The following is a 19,122-nucleotide window of genomic DNA, read 5'->3' on the forward strand; positions in this document are numbered from 1 at the left end:
GCCTTTTCCTGATGATAGTGCTATTCTCCAGTCTATCCCCTGTTCCCTCTGGCTGCAAGTTCTTTCCATTCCTATTCTCCCTAGTAATCCTCTTCAACCCATCCTGTATCCTCCTGGAGCTCATATTTGGTGTAGTCTCCATTGACTCTTCCCCTTTTCCTATAGGACTAGCCTCTCCTCTTCTTCCTTGCCCTTCCACCTTCAGTGTCCACCTGCTGAGCCCCTTCTTCATTTTCCAACTCTGCAAACCTGTTCTTGAGCTCTATTTCTCCTTCACTAGTCCATCTTTGTCTCTGCCTGGTTCTTTTAGTCACATGCTTCCACTGACCACTTTCCTCACCCAGTCTCCCCTAAGAATTCCTCAGTCCTGGTTCCATCTGCAAGTCTGAGCTTTTCCCTTCAGATACCTCATGTCTTTGCTCCATAATCTGCTCGACCCCCTTTCTAAACTCAACCAGACTTTCCACCTGCATCTCCAAACCTCGGATCTTTTCCTCCATCAGCTCTATCAGACGGCATTTCTTGCACACAAAACTCTTACCAGGTACCCCCTCCAGGATCATGTACATGCCACAGCTTCCACATCCAGTCATCTTCATTGTGTCTTCCACTACATGGGTCACTCCTGCTGCTGCCTCTGTATCTGTCACAGTCTTCCCACCTAAATACTGTTAATCTGGGAAACACAAACCACACCAAAACACCATCACCCACAGCAAAAACAAACCCCAAACAAGCACCACAATACAAACTCCCCCTCAAACTCTTCTGTTTGCTGGCTCCTGTGCCGCTGCCTGACTGGCTGCTACCTTTATAGGACCCCTAGACAGAGAAGCCCCGCCCCCTAATCAGGGCTCAGCTTCTCTCCCAGCACAAAGCCCCTACAAGCCTCTACACATACAAATAATATAAATATAAAACCAAATACAAATACCTTCTCCTCCAACAGAACTCCCACACAAACTCCCCTGTTTATAGCTCTGTTTCCTAGTTCCTGTGCTCCTACAGCGATACAGGGGATACAGTATATCCCCTCTCAGCCTTCTTCTTGCTAGATTAGTGGTTTTCAACCTTTTCTATGTGTGGACGCCCTGAAAAAAATTGAATGGAGGTGCAGAGCTCTTTTGAAATCTTAGGCATAATCTGTGGACCCCCTAGGGTCCAGAGACCATGGGTTGAAAACCACTGTGTTAAACCAAACAAGCCAAGCTCTTCCAGTCTCTTCTCATAAGACAGGCCCTCCATTGCCCCTACTAGCTCTTCTCTGCACCTGTTCATCTTTTTAAGTTCATCTTTCTTGAACATGGGTGATTGATATTGTACCCAGTATTCCAAATGAGGTCTTACCAGTGCGTTGTATAAGGCATTAATTCCTCTCTCTCTCTCTACTGGAAATGCCTCACTTAATACATCCTAGAATGGCATTTGCCTTTTTCACCGCTGCATCATGTTAGTGGCTCAGTCACCCTGTGATTGACCCACAGCCAGCTCTTTCCTGCTCTGCCACTTCCAACTGATGATTTTCCCCAGCTTGTAGCAGAAATTATTATTAGACCCTATGTGCATGACCTTGCATTTGGTACTTTTGAATTTCATCCCATTTTTGTCACTCCAGTCTTCAAGGTCATCCAGATCTTCCTGAATAATATTTCAATCCTCCTCTGCATTGACGATGCCTCCCAACATTGTATCATCAGCAAATTTAATTAGCACATTCCCAATGATCTGTGCCAAGATCATTGATAAAGATGTTTAATAAAACTGGCACCAAGATCAATCCTTGAGGAAATCCATTAGTAAACTCCCTCCAGTCTGATAATTCACCTTTCAGCACAACCCATTGCCTTCTCCCCTTGGGCCAATTCCCTATCCATCTTACAGTGCTTGCACTGATCCCCATCTTGTCCAATTTAATAGTTTCCCCATGTGATACCATATCAAATGCTTCATTGGAGTCCAAGTATATTAGATCTGTCAAAGAAGAAATCTGAAATGATCTACCTTTGGTAAACCCATGTTGCATTACATCCCCTTTACCTCTATAAATTATTCTTTCCTTCACAATTTGTTCTAAAACATTGCATACTACTGAGGTTACTTCCCACCCCCTTTCTTAAATATAGGTATGACATTAGCTAGTCTCCAGGTCATATGGTGCTACCCTGCACAGACAGATTTGCTAAAAATCCTTGCTACCAGACTATCAATCTCATGTGCCAGTTCTTTCAGTATTCTGGGATGGAAGTTTAGTTCCCCCAGTCTGAGTGTATTAAACTCGGAGTTTTTCTTCCACCTCAGATGTGGTAATTTCCATTCCTTGACACTCATTTCCAGCAGCTACACTGCCTTCTAGCACCTTGGTGTGCTAGAGAGACACAAAGGTGATCTGTATACACTCTTCCCTGATCATTCTGTAGTGAAGCATTTTGATCAGGTGGACATCTCTAATGGCTTGGATTGGTCACTGGATCACAAGACTTTCTTTTACATTGATAGCCTGTCCTACTCTGTGGATGCCTTTGATTATGACCTGCAAACAGAAAAAAATTCCAATCACAGGAGTATGTACAAGCTAGAAAAGGAAGAAACCATCCCTGATGGAATGTGTATTGATACAGAAGACAAACTCTGGGTAGCCTGTTATGATGGAGGGAGAGTGATCCGTCTAGACCCTGAGACAGGAAAAAGAATCCAGACTGTGAAACTGCCTGTTGACAAGACAACTTCCTGCTGCTTTGCCCCAGGAAGTGGGGGCTTGATGATGACTGTTAGAAGCACAGACTGAGGCTTTTTCTCTTTTTTTTTTTCAGTTGGGGATTGGTCCTGCTTGGAGCAGGAGGTTGGACTAGATGACCTCCTGAGGTCCCTTCCAACCCTGATCTTCTATGATTCTATGGTATGTTCCATATGATCTTACTTATAGAAAACCAAGGCAAAGTATTCATTTTGGTTTTGGACCATACCTAGGTTATCTTTAATCTCCTTCCTATCCACACTGCACAGTGCAGATGGGGGCAAACTAGGGCCCGCGGGCCACATCCAGCCCGCAAGTCCCTTTTCTCTGGCCTCTGAGCTCCTGCCAGGGAGCAGGGTCAGGACAGGCTTGCAGAGGAGCCAGCCCAACTCCCCAGCAGAGTGGTGAGCAGGAAGGAGGCTAGCCCCTGGCCCCTCCCCTTTTGCTCCCCTCCCTCCCTCACAGTCACACTTCCCCCTGCACCTGGGCAGCAGCTCCGGCTGGGCGGCGCGGCTATAGTGCGGCCAGACCTGGTGCTCCACGGCGGCACGGTCAGGGGGAGCTCGGGGGAGGCGAGGAGCAGGGGAGGCTGCAGAGGGGGTGGTCAAGGGGCCTGGGCCCTGCTGCCAGGGACAGGAGAAGAGCAAACCAGGGCCCCCCTCCAGCATGCTTGGCCCTTGTCCTCAGCAGCCGAGCCCTGCCCGACTGCCAGGGGGAGCAGCCAAAGGAGCAGGGAAAATGCACAGGGAAAGGACTGAGCCCCCCTTCCCCCCACCCCACAGGTAACGTGGGATGGGGAGAGCAGGGAGGGTTGGTTAGGGGGCAGAGGGGTCTCTGGGGGTGGAGAGCAGGGAAGATTGGATAGGATGCAGGAGTCCCAGGGGGCAGTCAGGGGTGGGGAGCAGGGCAGGGGGTTGGGAGTTCCAAGGGGCTGGAATGGGGGTGGGGGCCAGGCCACGCCTCACTGTTTGGGGAGGCATAGCCTCCCCCAGCCTTCCCTACCCAGCCCTCCAGACAGTTTCTGTACCCGATGTGGCCCTAGGGCCCAAAAGTGTACCGAACCCGGCATAGTGATTCAACCTCATCCCCCTTAGTCTCTTTTTATTCAAATAACTAAAACAACCTGTTATTTATTTGCATTACCTTAACAAGAGATAATTCAGTTTGATTTTTAGCAATCCTCGCTTTATTCCTACATTTTCTAACATCCACCATGTAGCTTTCTTTGCTGATCAATCCCCTTTTCCACTCCTTATAGGCTCTCTCCTTACTCCTAATAACCTTCAAGGTGATTATTCTTCCAGCTGGGTTTGGAAACATTTCCTACACGGATTTCCCCCCCCCCTTTCTTGGGACTTACGGATTTAAATACAGAGGAAGCTTGACATTTCTTTCAGCTCTTCAGCCCAGCTGACTTCTTTAAACCAAGTTCCTAAATTTTACAAAAACTGCCCCTTTGTCAACTACGTCTTTTTATTTCAACCTGGTTTTGATTATCCTTCCATTTAATTTAAATGGAATCAATTTGTGATCACTCAATCCAAAGTTATTTCCTTTCCATAATTTATGTTTCTTGGCAAAAGTAAAAATTGTTTCTTAAATCTCTCCAAGAGGCCTGACCAAAACTAGATACAATCAGATAATCTGGTCTTTGAAATGTGGTCTCTGAACTAGGCAGATAAGCTATTGAACTATGTCCATTAAATCATAGCTTTGCGTTTTTAGTGGTTCATCTCTCAGACTGCAACCAATCCTCAAAGCATGTTTTGTATTTGTAACTGGAGAAAATGGTTTGGAAAGAGGAGAGATGTAGATATATCTCAGCCAGAGAACTTGGCCCATAGAGGAGAACAGGGGTATGAGGCACCCAAACTGCAACTCCTGTGAGGCTGTGTCAGCCTTGCTGAAACAGAATTATTTATTTTGCTGAAAAATCAAAATATTTCTGGGGATAGGGTGGGGCAGATTTTTTCTGTAGAGCTGGTCAGAAAATGATAGAGAACTTCCGGGACCTTTACTCCCCATTCAGTCACAGTCAAGAGCTATGGACAGAGGTGTCTCTTCCAATCAGTTGTGGTGGATAGTCATAAGAGGATAAGCCAGAAGTCTACGGAGAAGACAAGAATGGGTTTGGATTCAGGTTGCAACTTCGTATGTTGCTCCATAAAACAAAGGAAGAAAGGAAACTAGCTGAAGTTCTCTGACAATTTCAGATGTAATTTTTGCAGGGGTTTACATACAAAGCCACAAAAGGACAAACTTCAAACTCGGGTGGAATGGATGCATCTGCAAAAGCGTGCACCACCCTTGAAGCCTGTTCGAAAATGCCTACAACATTCAGTTACAAATGCAAATTGGCATCTGTGTGTTACAATAATGAACAATTATATTACATTAGCACCTAAAAGTCCAACTAAGATTAGGACCCCTATTAGGGTCCACAAGACACTGCACAGACCATATTAAGAGAAAATCCCTACTGCAAAGAGATTACAGCGTAAACTCATAAAACAGACAAAGGGTATTTGAGAATGAAAGTATTAACTTCATTTTATAAAGGAATTAAATGACTTGCCCAAGGTTACACAGAAGTCTGCAGCAGAGCTGGGAACCTAAGCAGAATCTCCTGAGCATCAATCCAGTGTCTAAACCAAAAACTACCTAATTTTTGTGCGGGTGTAGCACACTGGCAGGGGATGAATCATGTTCTCCCTTAGCAGGTGATCTACTAGATTATAACAGTCTCCTATAGCTAATTAAGTTACTTCAGTTCAGGTGACAAGTCTTCTGTTGTGGCGTTGATGGTCCCAGGTTCAAACTCTTCCAAAGGTACATCCTGAGGATACCTACCCATTGCATCAAAGTGAAAATTTGGCTCATATAAATATACATACAAACATAATCTAAATTGGAATAATGGGACATTCCTATCTGCTGGCTGCTAGGTACATCTCAAGCTTAGAATTATTGGATTTGTACCCATCTGGTGACTTCAACGATTCCCAAACAAAAGATCTGACTCTTATCTGAAGAGTCCAATAATTTATTTGTGTGGCAGGGCAAAGAAGAGAAAAAAGATTTAGTATGGTATCAACTAAAAGAAAAAGAATACCAAGTAGTATAATTATCTTAAGAAATTGCTATAGCTTCAGCAAAGTGTGGCAAGATATATGCTAAACTGTTCCACTTTAATTGCCTATAATTTGAGGCAGAAGGCAGGTTGTCATATGCCTAGTTTCAGAAATCCCAGGAGAATATGCACTATGGGGATTGAGGGGTGTGTTCAGTACAGTTATTTTACAGATGATTCAGAGGCATCTTTTGGGGCTCAAAATAATGATTATGTAGTCCTCGGACATGTTGCCCCATCCATGAAAATATAACACAAATGTACAGAGGGATAGCCGGGCTTTTCATTAAGAGGGGGCACTCACTTCTTGAGTGCCTCCTGCAATTGCATGCAGTACTGCAGGCCTTTTTCCACATCTGGCACCACCTGTAGGTTGTCAACCTTGCTTGTCAGGTCTTCAGTTGCTCAGCTCTCTGGCCAGGTCACGCAGTCCTTTCCAGGGTAGCAAAGAGTCCAACAAAACTCTGTCTGCCCCAGTCCAGGTGCTTTAAATTCAGCCCTTTGCTCAGGCTTCTAAATGAGCCTTCTCCCCCTTCTCAGCATTTATACTCCCAATGAACCTTGTCCCTTTCTTGGGGTTTCCCCACTTTGCTGGTGGTGGGGGGACCCAGGCCTGCTTCCTACTTCAGGTTCCAACCCAGGGGCCCTGTAAACAGTATCCACATTCCACTCACTTAAACTGATTGCCACTACTTCCCTGGGTCTCTTCCCACCTGGCAACTTTATCTTCACCCCTCACCTTAGGGTTAAAGTTCTCAGGTCACCTCACTCACAGCTTAAGCAAATGCAGCCAGAACCAAACTCTGGTTATCCCTCAAGCTCCTCTGGCCAGAGGAGCTCCCTTCCTTAGCCCTCTGATCCCTGCCAGCAACTGAACTGATAAGGCCCTGCAGCAACTGTTATGTGAGCCTGCTCGGCTATGATTCGCTGCTTCACAACAGCCTGTCTAGGCAGGCCTGGGGGACCCACCTTCCTGTGGCGGGGTGTAGTAGGACTGCGGGGCCTCCATCAGGGAGCCACAAAAGACCTGTACACCCGATCACACACCCCTCTGCAGTGGTTAAAAATTTTTGAAAGCCCAGTCCCTGACCATAGAACATTTGCAGGAAGGCTCTCATAGACACAGAAATTGTTTTTGCATACATAAAATGTTTGATGTCTGTTTTTCATTTATATATATATGCAAAAAGAGTGCTCCAGGGTATCCTGACAAATAACAGATACATTATTGGACGGATGACATCCAAGTCCAAGTTTTAGTGCATAATTGAAGGACTGATTATCCTAGAGAGCAGGTAATTTTTACTACGTCAAATAGTCCTCTGCAGTTCACTATACAACCTGTACCTCCCTCATTGTGGCAGGCTTCATTCAGCTGTGTATTTGTCAAGTGATTTAAAATGGGGCTGTTTTTTTTAATACTTCCTGCCCTTTTGTTTTCAACTAGAATAAAACAGCCCTTAAACTACTTTAAGGACAGCATGATACTTGTGCAAATTACATCCAGTGCAATTATAATTCACATTTAAAGATATTGGGCCAGATCCTCAACTGGTGTAAACAGTCATATGTTTTTACATGTTGAAGTCAATAGCACTAACAGTTTACACCAGTTGAGAATCTGGCCTGCTATGTTAAATACTTCTGTATGGGAGAAACAAAAAGGAAATATCAGGAGGGAATTATTATTTATAAGTAATTTTATTTTTCCTCCCACCCTTCCAAATCAAAATCCAAAATCCAGACAAATCCAACCGCTGAGGCTATTAAAATCCAGGGTGAAAGTAAGGTGGTACGGGCTTATATGGCGTTCCAGTAAAAGTGGCCGCCACTATCGGCCCGTACAGCAGAATTTAAAGCAGCAGTGCTTTAACATTGTTGCCCCTTTTGCCCCCCGGGGCCACCGATGGGTGGGGCGGGGCAAAAGGAGCAGTTGCCCCTGGGCCAGCGATTTAAAAGGGCCCAGGGCTCCAGGCGCCGCAACCGCAGCAGCCGGAGTCTCAGGCCCTTTAAATCGCCACTGGAGCCCCAGGCGGTGCGGGCCAGGCAGCGCAGATGGGCTGGCTGGGGGATGCTGACCCCTCCAGCCCCACTCCTTATGTCCCTTCCCGGGGGGAGGAGGGGCTGTGGAGGCAGCCCCCATACCAGTAAGAGTTCAATTTTACTTTCACACCTGTTAAAATCTGAACCCCAAACCAGTTACCAATTTCCAAATATCTTCATAATACACTAGATTCCCTAAAGGTTCGGGGGGTAGTCAAAGCCAAGATTTTAGTTCCACACCTTATAAAGTCTGGGGTTATTTGAAACATTTGAATCTGGATCTGAATATTTTGAATGGGCTCCTATGATAGGGCCTGCACCACTATCAAGTCCAGGATATTAGACTCAGCAGTCGTGGGGAAAAGAGGATGGGTAATGGAACACATGTAAACACCACATTTCAAAGAACTTCGGTCACTAAAGGTAAGTAACTTTCTTTTTTGAATGCTTGTTTACATGTTCCATTCTGGTGACTCCCAAGCTGTATATAATAGAGGAGGGTACCACAAGTCTAATTAAACCAAGACTGCAAACAGGCTCCCAAAATGGGCATTTGAACAAGTTGCCTGAGCTAAAGAATAATGGCTAGAAGAAGTATGCGTACTGATTCAAGTAGCAGCCCTACATATATCAGCTATGGGCATTCCCCTAAGAGAAGCTGCAGAAATGGCCTTTGCTCTGCTGAAATGTGACCTAACATGACCTGGGCATTCTATACTGGCTCCTTCATAACATTACTTTATGCAGCATGACACCAAATTAGAGATTCTCTGACTTGAGATTGCCTGACCCTTGAATCTCTTGGCAATGGAAATAAGTTGCCTAAGGGATGGTCTGAATGGTTTTGTTCTAGTCAAATAAAATGGCAGAGCTCAGGAGAACATTTAGAGTACATGATAAAGCCTCACTCTTGGTTGAATGCAGCTTTCTGGAAAAAACAGGTAAGTGAAAAGACTGATTTAAATGAAAATCACAGATTATTTTAGGAATAAAATTTAGGGTGTGGCCAGCGTGTAACTTTATCCCTGTGAAAAATTTTAAATGGGGATGCCGCCAGGAGAGCTTGCAATTCACAGACCCTGCATGCTTCGATATAATTGCAATGAGGAATGATATCTTCATAGACAAATGGAGCAAAGAACATAAGGCTAATGGCTCAAATGGAGGTCCCATCATGGTGGTAAGTACCATAGATTAAAAGATGGAGGGAATTCTCCCAAAAGACCTTTCACAAACTTTTAAACTGAAGGATGAGAAAAAACTGTATCGTCTTGAATTGGTGGATGATATGCAGAGATAGCAGCCAAATGAACACAATTAGTTTAGCCACAAACTAGAGATTTTCAAAGGTAATACATACCAAGGATATGAGAGATAGATGTCTCTTGTGCAGAAAAATTATGTTGTTAAATCCAGGATGAAAAATACTTCCATTTTGAAGTATAAGTTGTCCTTGTAGACTGCTTTCTGCTCTAAATTAATATGCTCTGTATGTCAGCAGACCAATTCTTATCCAAGTCTCTTAGTCAGGCAGGTTTCATACCATGAGGTGTAGCAGCAACACATCTGGATTAAATGGTGTCCCATTGTTCTGAATAATTAAATCTGGTAGAAGAGGTGTTACCGAGATATTTCTGATTTCTGTGAACAGGTATTGCTAGGGCCAGTATTGCTGGAGCTATTGGCATAACTGAGGCCTTGTCCTCTCCGACCTTCCTTAAGACCCATGGGATCAGAAGAATTGGGGGAAAAGCGTACAACAGACACTGAGTCCAGGGGATTAGGAAGGCATCTCCATAAGACCCCAGATTCTGGAACCCCTTGGAACACACTTTGCATTTCTTGTTATGTTCCATCGCAAACAGATTTAGGCAGGTCCACCCCAGTGATTGAAAATGGTCGAAACCTTTATGGACTATTCATGATTCTGAGGAAAATGCCTTCTTAGATGGCCTGCCAGACTATGTAGGCCTGGAAAGTGAAATGCAGTCAGTATTATGGTGTGCTGGATACACCCAGTGGTGAGCTGGAGCCGGTTCGTACCGGTTCACTGGAACTGGTTCTTAAATTTAGAAGCCCTTTTACAACTGGTTGTCCCGCGACTTCTAAATTTAACAACTGGCCAAAAGTGGTGCCTTAGGCGTCGACCCCGTGGGTGCTCCGGGGCTGGAGCACCAACGGGGAAAATTTGGTGGGTGCAGAGCACCCACCAGCAGCTCTCCGCCCGGCCTCAACTCACCTCACCTCCGCTCCGCCTCCTCCCCTGAATGCGCCGCCCCACTCTGCTTCTCCGCCCCCGGTTTCCCGCAAATCAGCTGTTTGCGTGGGAAGCCTGGGAGGGCTGAGAAGCAAGCAGCGGCTTTGCACTCAGGCCCCAGAAGGCGGAGGCAGAGCATAGGTGAGCTGGGGCAGAGGGGTGTGAGGAGGGCTGCCTGCAGCGCAGCAGGTAACCCGGGCGGGGGTTGCAGGGGAACCGCTCCCCGCCCCAGCTCACCTCTGCCTCCCTGGGCCTGAGCGCAAAGCCACCGCTTGCTTCTCAGCCCTCCCAGGCTTCCCGCGCAAACATCTGATTTGCAGGAAGCGGGGGGGGGGGGGTTCAGAGGAGGAGGCGGAGCGGAGGTGAGCTGGGGCCGGGCGGGTAGCTGCTGGTGGGTGCTCTGCACCCATCAAATTTTCCCCGTGAGTGCGCTCCAGCCCCAAAGTGCCCACAGGGTCGGTGCCTAAGGCGCCACTTTTGATGTGATCAGTGGAGGGAGTGATCGCTCCCCCTGATCCCCCCCAGCTATGCTACCCCACCCCTAGGAGCCAGAGGGACCTGCCAGATGCTTCCTGGGAGCCGCTCCAGGTAAGCACTGCCAGGACTCCCCACCTCGCCCCCCGGCAGGTCCCTCTGGCTCTTAGGGGCGGGGCGGGGTGGGCACCCACTACGGTGGACCACGAGACCCTCCTGCCCAGTTCTGGGGACAGTTAGGGGAGGGGGGTGGATAGGGCAGGGGTGCCAGGGGGGGCGTCAAAGAACACAGGAGAGTTGGATGGGGCAGGAGACCCGGGGGGCGGGGGCGGGGCAGGAGGCAGGCCACGACCCCCTCATGGGGTAAGGAGGGAACCGGTTGTTAAGATTTTGGCAGCTCATCACTGGATACACCGGTTCCATAGAATGATTACTTCTCTGCACAAGATCATTGATCTGGTTCCTCCTTGTGTGCTGCTCAGTCTGAGGATGCCTGCACTAAGCAAGTCAGCCCTCCAGGGGCTGTAACTGACTCAGCCCTCAGAGGGTATGGTCAGCAAGAACCCCTGCTGCAGACAGCTGAGAGCTGACCAGGAAAGGAGGGTAGTAGTGCCGGTCACAGAGCTCTGCTTGGGTGCCCATAATACGACCATGGGCAAAATCTTCCAGGCTTCACCTGTTACCACTCACAGCCACAGATGCAGGAGCAGGCAGAACCCCAGAGATTAAGGCAATTGCTGGGGCACTTTTCAGTGAAGACTGTCCCAGACTAGAGAAATCCTGTCCCTCCATCTGGTTCAGAGATCGGCCTCCGAGTTCTACCTACAAAGATCATCATCCTGTTGTCCCTAGATTTAGCTGCACTCTTAGGTTAAGTCTGCACTTGGAGCTAGGGGTGTGATTCCCAGCTCGCACAGACGTGCGCTAGGGCTCACTGAGTTAGTGTGCTAAAAATAGTGTAGCAGCGGGAGCAGGGGCCATAGTGAGCGGCAACATGGACTTAGCAGCCCAGAGTACAAACCTACATGGACCCCATGGGTATGTACTCAGGACACCTCACCTGTGCTGCCTCTCACGCTCGCCCATGCTTCAGCAGCTAGGCTACTCTTTTTAGCATGCTAGCTCGACGAGAGCCAGGGCAAGGGCGTCTGTAAGATGGGAATCACACCCCTAGCTCCAAGAGTAGACATAGCCTGAGTGAGGGTTTTACAGGCCTTACATTTTAAATGTCCCTCACCTTGAATATGGGTCACTAATGGGCATAACAGCCCTACAGGACTCTCAACATTTAATGTCCCACAGAACCCTCTCTAGAGGGCAGAAAATAAACCTAGCAAAATCCTATTAAAAACACTTCACTAATGACTGCACTATATGCCTATTCTAAATAAGTAACTATTTACAAAATTCTAATAAAATACACAACTGAAAAAACGAGTTGACACTGCTATCTGCGTCGTCCCACAGCCAGGAGCAGCTAAAGGGAAATGCTGGTTAGTTAGTTACTCCACCCCTTCTATACTTTGCGTGGGGAGAAGCTTAGGTCATCAGGGGAACAGGTGTGACCAAAAGCCATTGCTGCCTAAAGTGTTACAACCTCCAAGGCACGAGGCGCATTCATACCACTAGAAGTGGAACACATGTTGTCAGGGTTTCCCCCCAACACTCTGATCTCTGGGGTACACATGTGGGGACCCACATAAAAGACCCCCCATAGCTTATATTTTACCAGTTTAGGTTAAAACATCTCTAAGGCACTAGTTCCTTAGACTGATTGCTGCCACTACCAAGTGATTTACACAAAATATTCAGGGAAGGGTCACTTGGAATCCCTATCCCCACAAAATATCCCCCCAAGACCCTTCACCCCCTTTCCTGGGGAGGCTTGAGAAGAATATATTGATCAGTTGCCTTAGCAATGTGAGCACAGACCAGACCCTTTGTCTTCAGGACACTGAAATCAATCAGGTTCTTAAAAGAAGAACTTAATTATAAAAAAAGTAAAAGAATCACACCTGCAAAATCAGGATGGAAGGTAACTTTACAGGGTAATAAATAATTTAAAACACAGAGGATTCCCCTCTGGGCTCAGCTTCACAGTTACAAAAACAGGAATGAAACTACCTCTGTAGCATAGCAAAATTCACAAGCCAAAACAAAAGATAACCTACCGCATTTCCTTGCCCTACTCACAGTTTCTGTGGGTTTAGATGGATTATTCCAGGTATATGTTTCAGGCAATATTGTACCTGCTTGGCTTCTCCCTCTGTCTGGAGATGAAACAACCCACAGAACAACAAAACAAAACCTTCCCCCAGATTTGAAAGCATCTTCTTTCCTCATTGGTCCTTCTTGTCAGGTAGCAACTAGATTATTTGAAATGCTTAACCCTTTACAGGTAAGGAATCCAGTGCAGCTGCCAAGCATACATAAAGGTTGCTACCCTTCCCCCTATATTCATGACACGTATAAAGAAACACTCAAAGAAGACTATTTAAATATCATTATTCTATTTCCCCCCTTTTTTCATTTATATTTTGAATTGTGTTAAAGCACTGAAGATTAAGATCACTGTGGAAGGTGTTTTCATTTCATAAATATTCTGTGTGTGGATTTAATTTGTAGAAGAAACCACTGGGTTAGCATCCAAAAGTTATTTGATATTTTCATAGCGTATCTGGAAAATTACAGAAGTTCTTCTTTTTTACCTTTTAAATTACATTTTGTTGGCAACTAATATATGCATTCTGGATATATCATCAAATAATTCTAGTTTCTGGAGAGTTAAATCTTGAAAAACAATATATCTTTTCAACAACTTGCAGTTTCTGGAATTCTCATCAATAGTATTTTCCCTGCAACAAACAGCAACAAATACAGATGCCCTTTAGTCGTTACCCAATCAAGAGGTTTGTTAGCAAATTAGTGAGTGTAGTGAGTATAGTAGATGGTACCTATAATAATAGATAGTAATTCCTACCATTTATATGGTTTAAACCCTGACTAATTAAGCCTCCACTCACCTATGTGAGTTCCGGTGCCTGAACGAGGATAAGAAAAAGTAAGAAGATAACTTTTTAAAAAGGAGAAAGAGTTCACCGAGAAACACAAAGATGTAGACTGCTGCTTCCTTTTGCGTCAGGTACAGAGTGAACCAAGTAGAAAGAGAGGAGAAGTAGGCAACTAAAGACAGAACAAAGTGGAAAAGTTCTGCAATTACCCCCGATGCTGTGCAAACAAAGCAGTGAGGAGGAGTATTCTGCTGTTGCTGCCTAGCTGCTGCAGAGACAAAGAAGTGAGCAGGAAGCAAGCAGCCATCTGGCTGACCACATGCAAGCAGGCAGAGAGAGAGAGACAGACACTTTAGTCTGCACTGAGGGTGTATAGCCAACAGAAGCAGCCAAAGCACAACCAAGGAAGTGTGTAAGCACCCAGCCAGCAAAGGGGGATCAAGCACAGATAGTAAAAAAAAAAAAAAAAAAAAAAAAAAAGAAAGAAAGAAAAATGCCCAAAGAGCAAACATCCAGGAGGGTGAAATCCAACAGGTAAGAAGTGAAATGGCAATTTCTGTTTGCAATATTGGTGCGTTTGACAGAAATCATGGATCCTGTGTACCTAGAACTTTTTGAGCAATTTGTAGCTTGCAAGTCTTATTTCAGAAGTTCAAAGAGTTTCAAACTTGCTGAGAGTGATGGGTATGAAGGCATACAGACTGCCTCCATCTGTGCCCAGAACTGCCATGTATGCCACAATTACTGCAGCAATGCAGGAATATGTTTTTCCTACCCATTGATGATAACAAAACAATGTCGGTTCCATCAGCGACATCAGGGAAGTGGAGAGTCAATAGCACATTTTGTTGCTGCACTATGTAAGTTATCAGATCATTGTCAGTTTGGATAAACATTAAGTGATGCCCTGTGTGACCAGTTTGTCTCTGGCTTACATTCAAGAAGGCTGTTGAAGTAGTTATTGTAATGGAACCCACAGAGAAGGATTCTCTGGACTTTACTGTGAACCGAGAGGTTTGCCTCCTGAATTATCGAGACAGAGGACCATGGGAACATAAGAGATTTCTATGTGGCCATTGTGCACAAGTTGGTTTTCTACTCTGAACTGTTCCTGTTGTCCAGGACACTGCCACACCACTATCATCACATTATCCCAAGACAGTGCAAAAACCAGTTGTGTGCCTGAACTTATAAATTGTTTAGTTAGTGAGTTGCTATTCCAAGGCAGAATAATGCCTTGCAACTGTAGTAATCCACCTTCAACTTTTACTTAGGTTATATAGTGTTTCATGTTAGTCGTGTAAATGATAATGTGTGTATATATATATTTTGGAAGTTTTTTAGAGTAGGGTGAAGGAATGTGTTGTCCATTCCCTTTAAATATTTGAGCACTCTGCCTCGCCCCAGCATAAAACCTCACTTTCATGTTGTTTACAGTTTTACTGCTGAACAATAAAGTCTCCACAACAGACAGCTGTGTTTCTATCTCCTTCTCTGTTGAGTCCAAATATAATACGTGGTGAAGACTAAGCCAAATGAACTACTCTTTTTCTGAGTGGGAGAGTTGAACGAGGGTGGCAGGTTGAATGAAGAGGTGAGGAAATGTGCATCTTAGGAATTAAATGGGTCATGAACATGGATGTTTAGATCACCTGTATTAAGTGTAGGAGATTGTGAGGAAAGAAAGAGGGAAAGACAGGAGTATGAGTATCCATGTATATTGAACAGGGGTCTGCTAGTCCTCAGGCAATCTTCACATCCCAACCACCATCCAGCAGCTTGCAAGTAACTGGTGGGCTGAGTGGCTAATGGAATCATATGCCCTCCAGAGGTAATTAGCATGGGAATCCTGATAAAAGGAGTGCATGGCCCCACCAATTGGTCTGTCTGCACTATTTAAGCCAGAAGGAGGCACAGGAAGTTGTCTGGGCAACTGGGTGAATTCTTGGCTGGCTGCTATGTTGGTCTCTGACTTTTGGCCTGACTTCTGAGCCCTTGTCTCTTGCTCTCCTGACCTGTTCCTGATCCCTGGCCCTCTTTTCCCACTCCAGCCCTGATGCTCAGCTTGATTCCCAACTCAGATTCTGGCTCTGACCCTTGGCTAGACTCTTGACGCTGGTTCTAACAGTTGGTAGAACTCTCAACTTTGGCTGGCAGGCATGGGTGGGGAGCTGGAGAGCAGGCCAGGGCTGGGCAAAGGCCACTGCAGGTGAGGAAGAAAAGAAAGAGGAGGATGTTGATGTGGGATATGGGTTTGTGCTCATGGGAGGAGGGAGGGATATCATGATGGAGGGGAGCAGGCAGAGCTGGTGGGAATTATAGAGAAGTGCTGATTGAAGCAACCTAGTGCAGGATTCAGTGTTCACATTTTAAAATTGTGCTGTGGATTTTGCACAGTGTTTATTATTCAGTACAATGGGAACAAAGTGAAATCCTTCAACAGAGCCTCCAAACCTTGCAGGATCCCACACACTACACCTTTGGGGCTCAGCCTAGTTTAGTTCATGGCACGTGTGTGAAAAATAAACCATATTTTCACATGGGTAGCCATTCCATGTCAAGAATGAATTATATTATTAGAGTATTTGAAGGGAAAACACATCTACATTCACTAATTATCTCACTAGCAAAGTCCTGCTAAAGAGTCAAAACTTAAATTAAACCTCGGATAATAAATCATAAATGATTTGTTTTGAAGATCCCTGTGTGCCACATACATTAAAAAAAGAGAGAGAGAGAGAGAGAGAGCAGAAGAGAGAGTGGGAGACCAAATCCTGGGTAATTCCATTCTCAGAACTAATTACTTCAGTGTTTAGTTAATAGAAAAAATAGGAGTTTTGTCACTGAATTAGATTGCTTTGCTCTGTGATGACAATAAGAACATTCATAAAAATTCAGGTATAAAGGACCAAAATCAGTTACTGTGTCTGAGGGAAGAAAAGATACATTTTTAAATCAAAAAGCCGGTGATACACACATTCGTCTAGTAATAAATTAAGCAGCACTGATGTGCATGCTTTGTGTGCATTGCTTTGAACAATCTATTCATAAAGTCTTCCCAATATAGACAAATTGTCCTTTTAAGAGAAAGTTTTCTTATCAATAGTGAATCCTCGCAGCCAGGTATTATGTCAGATTTTTAAATCCAATTTCCAGAAGGGGGCAGTGTGCACGTACCAGATTAATGAAGTAAAATCGGGTTATGTGCCCTCATGCCCCCCAAAATAAATTATCATACAATAAAAAAATGGAAACACACACAGAGATAACTAGAAGCAGCTGTACCATGTTACAATAGCCACTTTTCTTCTGTTCTTAGTAACCATTAAGAAGTACCAGAGTTATGCCTTTAAAAATTAACTCTTTAGTGAGCTGTCAGCCAAATTAACCTTAACTCTGCCCTTGTGTGAATGCCGTGCTACACAGGCCTTAATTATATGAACAAATACTATATCTCAATGATACTATAATTTCATACTCTTAGATAATCATGTGTACCATCTTCTAGTCCTGTGTACTGCTGTATGTTTATGTAACATAAACCTGAATGTACCTTAACTCATTTTGCACACATTTTTCAGCAGCAGTGCAGCTAGAGGTTAAGTGCTGGTTGAGCCCTGTCTATACTATTTTTTGCACCATGTCAGGAAGACAATAGCATTTAATAGTGGTGGAGATACTTCACTGGTGAAAAACAGGTGCAAAATATGCTCATGTAGATACAGCAACAGAGCTCATAAAAGTTGTTTATATGCAACCAGTACTGTGAATATGTGTATACAACAAATACATAATAAGAATACAATAAAGTAATAGTGAAAATTTACTGGTATATATGTCATGTAAGATCACAGCTACGTTAGGTTTTCAGTTATGTGCCTCATCACCTGAAATCCACCTACAAAAGGCTGTACTGTTGCTTGAAAAGATAATGCAGCACATGATGCTGACAATGGAAAAAATTTTCAAACCTGGATCCCTCAAGTTGGGACCTAAATCCATTTTTACATACCTAAATCAATAACAGTGATCCAATTTGCACATGAAGGGGAATAATAATAATAATTAATCATTAGGGCGGTTGAGTGATTAAAAAAAGTAATCACGATTAATCACACGATTAATCACGCTGCTCAACAATAATTAAATACCATTTGTTTAAAATTTTTTGGACGTTTTCTACATTTTCAAATATATTGATTTCCATTACAACACAGAATATAAAGTGTATAGTGCTCACTTTATATTCATTTTTATTAGAAATATTTGTACTGTAAGAAAGAAAAGAAATAGTATTTTTAAATTCACCTAATACAATTACTGTAATGCAAGCTCTTTAGAATGAAAGTTGAAGGTATTAATGTAGAATTATGTACAAAAAGCATTCAAAAATAAAACAGTGTAATTGAAATCAATATATTTGAAAATGTAGAAAAACATCCCAAAATATTTAATAAATTTTAGTTGGTATTCTATTATTTAAAAGTGCAATTAAAACTGTGATTAATCGTGATCATTTTTTAATCATGATTAATTTTTTGAGTTAATCATATGAGTTAACTGCAATTAATCAATAACCCTATTAATAATGCATTAATATTTCACAAATAAGTTGAGGATTCTGAAATTTAATATTGCTCAAAACCCTGTACCTCATCTGTCTGGATTCTTTCTTCATTGTACCTATCTGTAGTATGCTATAGATGAGTGTTTTTTGTTTGGTTAGTCAAATGTCACTGCAGAGGAAGAATCAAATCATAGAAACTTGTCTGAGTAAATACAGAGTAATCCACATGCCAGTTAATGTAATGTCCCTTTTTTCCATATATAGGTGCACAAAAACAGTTCATCAAAAACACAGTAATAAATACGTAATTGACATAGCATCAACAATAATAAAAAAGGAACAACCCTCCCCACAAAAGATTAAGACCCCGCCTTCTTCAGCCCACCCCATTCAGGAAAAGCCTGTGTAAACAGGTAAATTTTATAAGTAGCCAGGTCAACGAACTTGGGCTCTTTTAGATTAAGGATAAGGGAATAAAATTGCAGAGTCAATAGGACTCCACTGGGAATGCCTTGCCCAAGGCATCACATGAACAAATCAAAGGACAATTGAATTAGCACAAGCATTCCAGATAATCTCAACTACTGTCTTGGAGCAGGTCCAAACCATAAAAGGCTTCATAGAGCAAAACCAGTGCCATCAATTGCATCTGGAAATGAACTACAAGCCAATATAGAATATGGAGGACAGGGATAATCTGCTCCATGCACAAGCCACTGTTAAGTAGGCAGGCGGCCACATTCCGCACTAGTGGAAATTTGTGAGTTAATTTCCCTATGTAAGGTTCATTAGGATAGTTCAGTCTGGAGGTGGCAAAGATTTAAATAACTGTAGAGAAAGAATTTGAAAGACAAGGACAAAATCTCCTCGCCAAGTAAAGGTGGAAAAGCACTCTTGCCCATTGTT

The 19,122-nt window shown here is 44.0% G+C and overlaps 1 long non-coding RNA gene across 2 annotated transcripts in view; it reads right to left on the bottom strand.

The window, feature by feature from the left end:
- LOC142070750 (uncharacterized) overlaps nucleotides 1-13,769 on the bottom strand; it is a 137,205-nt gene extending 123,436 nt beyond the window's left edge. For both annotated transcript variants that reach the window (XR_012666696.1, XR_012666697.1), the window contains exons 1-2: nucleotides 13,662-13,769; nucleotides 542-676 (exon numbers count right to left, since the gene is read on the bottom strand). This is a non-coding gene — a long non-coding RNA (uncharacterized LOC142070750). The remainder of the gene's footprint in view (nucleotides 1-541; nucleotides 677-13,661) is intronic.
- Nucleotides 13,770-19,122: the final 5,353 nt, after the last annotated feature.

This window comes from Caretta caretta, chromosome 2 (assembly GCF_965140235.1).
Source record: "Caretta caretta isolate rCarCar2 chromosome 2, rCarCar1.hap1, whole genome shotgun sequence".
Taxonomy (NCBI): Eukaryota; Metazoa; Chordata; order Testudines; family Cheloniidae; genus Caretta; species Caretta caretta.